We start from the raw sequence: 5,322 nt of genomic DNA on the forward strand, positions 1-5,322 counted from the left end.
AAAATGCGACATTATATTTTTCCGCGTTTAACGCTTGTAAATAAAATTAATATTTTTATAAAAGTACGGGCGTTACAGTACTGGCACATTACTCATTTTATCACCCTTCGTTGTTAAGTAAACTTCAGAGCGAAAAGAGAGAGTTTTCTGGCTTTAGAGTTGTCGAAGTGCCTACAGACGATTGCTGGCTTGCTTGAACCCGGACATTCGTCTTTGAGTAAGTTTCTGATCCCCTTTATGCTTTCCTTTGCATGTTTATGCTTTGAATATAACTATGTTGTAGAAAGAACGCTTAGGAAACCCTAGGGTTTGAGACTTCTACGACTCTTCTTTTCCATGTCCTTATGTTATCTTTCAGTCGTAAAGGCTTATTTTTGAACTGCATTGCGTCTGTTTTCCATCTTGCTTATTCCAAGTTTCATGAACTTTTTTTGCCCTAACTCAAGAAAACTTTCTGACTTCTTGAGTTTAGACTTTTCTTTGAACATGGTCGTTCTTTAATCTGTTGGGTACTCTTGGTCAGCATATTTGCTTGTTTTTCGTTTGATACTCCGTCCAACACTCATCTTGTGTGTTGTCTTTTGTAGATGAACCCAGGTGAGTCTTGGGAGCCCGAGCATCAAATCGACCAGGAGCTGCTTCAACTTCTGCATGAAGTCCACCCTCGTCTTCGTGCTAACCCTCCTTCTAGCGAAGGAAATTCTTCCGACTCCGTACTCAGCCATATGATGATGGCTTGTACGAAGAAAACCACGCGTCTGGTTGACGCTTCTGACCCTCAAGTGGCTCGGCTGGCCACTTTGCCCGACGCCGAACAAGATTTGGTGGTCCCGATGAAGGAGGACCGTGAGGGGGACGCCGAAGTCCAGGAGGTTGAGGAGCTAGACGAGGCGCGTCCGGGAAGTCCTCCCATTGCGGAGGGAGAGGAAGAGGTTGGACCCCCTAACTTCAGGGAGTACAATGAGGCTGGGCAACCAGTCGATGCTCACGGAGACGTCCTGATTGAGGGCGTGGACTACGTCAGTGAGGAGCTTGCCGAGGCGGTTCCTCATAGGGGGCAGGGTGCCTTGGGTGCCAGGTGGGTAAGTCCTCCGTCCAAGATTTCGGAGGCACGCCTTCGCACTCTCGACCAGGACGGATACCTGGGCGAGCTGGACTGCTACATTCTCGCCCACAACAATCGTGCCACAAACCTTGATAAGGGGATGTGCGCCTGGTCGGGGGCTCACGGCCAGCAAGGGGCGCTAATGCCCTTGCATAAGTACTTCAGGGATGTGGCGGACTTCTTCAGCCTCTGCCCGGCCCAAATTACTCCAAAGGGCATCAAGAATTTGTCCGCTCTCTTCGTCCTCTACGCTTCCCAAGGATGGGGTGCTCCTTCCCCTCACGAGGTCGCTTGGTTCTTCGACCTGAAGTCTACCCCCAAGCAAGGCAGGTCAGGGTATTTTTACTTCTCTCAGCCAGGCTTCAAGTGGTTGAGTGGTAGGGACGACAAGGCCATCAGCAAAATAGGGCTTTTTGTTGATGAGTCCTTCATGGTGAAGGATCCGAGCATCACCCGGACTCGGTTTCAGCAGATCCCGACATATCACCGTTCTCCCTTCACTCTTGCTCTTAGGGATAGAGCTCAAAAACTTGCCCGGTTGCCGGAGGAAGACAGGAATATCATCCAATTGACCTCCGATGAGAATCTGGTGCAGTACGGGCTTTACCCAGAGGACTTTTCTCCTAAGTCCGTGGCGGGGAAGAAGGGGAAGTCTGATGCTGGCCGGCCTGAACGAACTCATCCGAAGAATGAGTTGATAAAACTGAAGCGAGAGGCTAAGTTGAAGGGAGGTGCCCGGGCCAAGCAGTATGCTCAGGAGCCTATGAATCCTGAAGATGAAGCCGAGGCTGAGGCTGAGGCTGAGCAGGTGACCCCAATGAAGAGGAAGAAGAAACTCCTGGCCACGCCCAGGCCTATTGAACATGCGCTTCGCATAAGGGAGCCCATTTCACCTGTTCGACCATCTTATCCCTTTGCTGGAAAAGGGAAGGCTGTTATGTCTGAGATAAACTCGATGTCAGGTGATGATGGACTTCTAACTTTCTGGGCGGGCAGTCACTCTACCTTTTACTTCTTTTTTAGCTTCTTGACTTTCATGCTTTGTATTTTCTGCTGGTTTTAGCTAACCACGCTATTTTTGTTCTGTGCAGACATGTCTCGACAGATGCTTAATGCTCTAAGGAAGAGGATGGGCGGAAGCTCTAGCGCCTCCCCTCCGGCCAAGAAGCTGAAGGGCGGAGATGGGTTTTCAGAAAAGAGAACTTCAAGAGAGGTTATTGACCTTTCCGAGGATCTGACTGCTGCGAATCCTTCTACTCCCAAATCTGCCAAGTCTAAGGAGTCTGGATGTAACGCCCGTACTTTTATAAAAATATTAATTTTATTTACAAGCGTTAAACGCGGAAAAATATAATGTCGCATTTTTATTTAATACTTGAAAATGTTCACAACTGGCCAGTTTTCGTACCAAAGACATAATAATTAATAACTAAAATAATTGCGACATAAGTTTAATAACGTAAATAAATAAATAGAGCGCCCTAGACCGCCCGCAGTTATATGGCCCTCAGCGAGTTCACACACAAGCGTCCAAAGTTCCACTCGCCACCGGCATTCTAGACTTTCAGTTACCTTGGTCTGCACATGGTAATTTGATAAGGGTGAGCTACTAAACTCAGTAAGGAAATGTGTGTCAGGTAGTCACATAAATAAAAACAAAACTTAATTAAAATGCACATGCAAATATTTAGACAGATAGCAAAACATAAACTTAATCATATCACTAGTCACTAATAATTAGGTTCTAAGCTAGACCACATAATAATGATTACGCCCGAGTCTAATTTTGGCAAATAAACTCGAGCTATTGGAAAAAATGGCGGAGGGCTGGGTTCAGTAAAATCGTACCCACTACTAAATGGCCCCCTATCTACCATATAGACCCAACAGTCAAGTATTTAACCATTATCTTCTCGGTCAAATCATGTCACATAAATTATAATCTGCCTAATTTAAATAATGTCAAACTACTATACATTATTTAAATAACATAACAATCATAATTAAATAATGTGAATCTTATAAACACACTATTTACATACATACTTAAATAACATGAATCTTATAAACACATTATTTAAATATATACCTTTAGCAATGGCCATGCTCTAATACTGTAAACATACATAAATAACATGAATCTTATAAACATATTATTTAAATATATATTCTACAGTACATTAAATAACAAACAATAAAGAGTCAGGCAGAAGACCTTAGTTAACTTCTCTTTTACTATTCCCACTCTTCCTATGAATGTTATTACATACAGAAAACTTATGTTTTTCTACTTAATTTCCTTACCTCGAATGTGAAGTCTTAACCTTGATTGCAACGAGAGAGATCTTTGAGAAATAATAATTGTTTTATGACAAACCTAAATTTCACACTTATTAATTAGAACACATTATAGGGGTATATATATATATATACATGAAACCTTAAATTTGAATTTAGAAACCCAAAATTATAAAATGATATACCTTAGCTTCCAATAAGAGCTAGTTGAGCACTAAAACTTGAACGTAAAATGATGGTGATGGTGATGCTGATATGATGAAGGATATGTATTTATATATTTATGAGAGGATGGTGGTGGTCATAATAAAAGAGGGTGTTGATGTTCTACCTTGGCTCTTGGAGAATAAGTGATTGGCTATGGAAGAAGGGAAAAGAAGGAAGACAAAAGTTTATGGAGCTTAGAGGTGATTTTAGCTTAAGTATCAACAAGGTCTAGGAAGTGTTTTCTTGAGAGTGTTGGCTTCTTTGTGAGTGATGAAAAATGAAATGAGCTAGCTCAGCTAGGCTCTATTTATAGGCCTTAAATACTAAACTATACTTCACTCTTAACCATACCACCATACACTAATTAACTAAGGTTAAAGTTTAAAAAAATTACTTAATAAGTAAGTGGATTAATCATAGGATGACACATAGCCTCCAAGACTCATCCTTCATGTGATATCGGTTAGAGAAACATTCAAAGGGTCCATAGTTTATTTCAAAATTTCATGCACATAATCTTGAGTATCAACCTTAATGCGTAACAGATGGAAACTAATTTCCTTAACTTCGTATGTCATGGAGAAATTGACTCCATTCTTGCCACATAACCTACTTATCAATGTACGTAGCTAACCATTTGATGACTACACTATCTCATGCACACGTCACAACAAGCACATGATATAATGATTTAAACATTTTTAATTAATTTTTGTACTTCATATATGTGAGTGCCACACGTGCACTCCAAGACCGCCAAAAGTTTAAGTTTAATTAACTTCAAAAGCTTAATGTGTAAAATTTCATTCTTTAATAATTCATGATGAGATAGTGGGCTCCTCCTATCTTTACGCATAAAACTAGTTGGACTAATTCAACTTAATTCCCACATTTTACTCACATAACTCCCATACAGATAATACTACTTATTCTATTTTTTTTTAATTATTATTATTATTTTTCAACTCAACCAAACACTTAAACTAATCAATACTCTCTTGATTTGCCACTTATATATCTCGTCCATAAATAAAATTATATAATGATACCACAACCTTGAACTAATCTAATATTTTCCAAAATTATTATTATTATGGGCTTTTTAAAAAAAACTAAAATTACTTAATTTGAAAAAGAAATAATATTAGTTTAGTACTACTATATAAAGTAACATATTTATGAAATTACTATTTCCACATCGAGAATTCTAGACTATTTTAGAAGATAATAACTAAATATTCTGGTCATTACACTGGACCACCAACAACTGGGTCCGAACTAGTCAGGAGGATCCCTGAGCGGGTGCAGGCACCAACTCCACCCGTGCCCGTGCTGCCTGAGGCCAAAAAAGGCAAGGAGATGCTGGCTCACTACATGAACCGGCTGGTTCCTGAGGTTAGTGAGCAACTGGCTGGTGCTGATAACGACTCATCTCTGGATGTGTTAGTGGGTGGTGTCTTGAAGGAGCTCACCAGGGTTAGTCTTTTTTTTTTGATACTTCCCTTTTAATTTTTCACACTTAGCTCCATATGCTGACTTTTTTCCTTTATGTAGGCCGGTTTGAAGTTGGCTTACACTTACTTCCCGGCTAAATCTACTACTTCAAAGAGTGCGGCTCTGTCCGACACCTTGAGGGCGGAGGCAGACTTGGCCAAGAAGGAAGCTGAGGAGGCCAGGCGAAAAATGGAGCTGTCTGGCATGAGTTGGGTGAG

General features: G+C 41.0%; 1 long non-coding RNA gene across 1 annotated transcript; it reads right to left on the minus strand.

Annotated features, from left to right (window-relative positions):
- Positions 1–2,350: 2,350 nt before the first annotated feature.
- Positions 2,351–4,670, minus strand: LOC133031895 (uncharacterized). Its single transcript, XR_009684942.1, has 3 exons — positions 3,589–4,670; positions 3,410–3,482; positions 2,351–2,683 (listed from the first exon to the last, which is right to left on the minus strand). It is a non-coding gene; the product is annotated as an uncharacterized LOC133031895 (long non-coding RNA).
- Positions 4,671–5,322: the final 652 nt, after the last annotated feature.

Source organism: Cannabis sativa, chromosome X, assembly GCF_029168945.1.
Source record: "Cannabis sativa cultivar Pink pepper isolate KNU-18-1 chromosome X, ASM2916894v1, whole genome shotgun sequence".
Taxonomy (NCBI): domain Eukaryota; kingdom Viridiplantae; phylum Streptophyta; class Magnoliopsida; order Rosales; family Cannabaceae; genus Cannabis; species Cannabis sativa.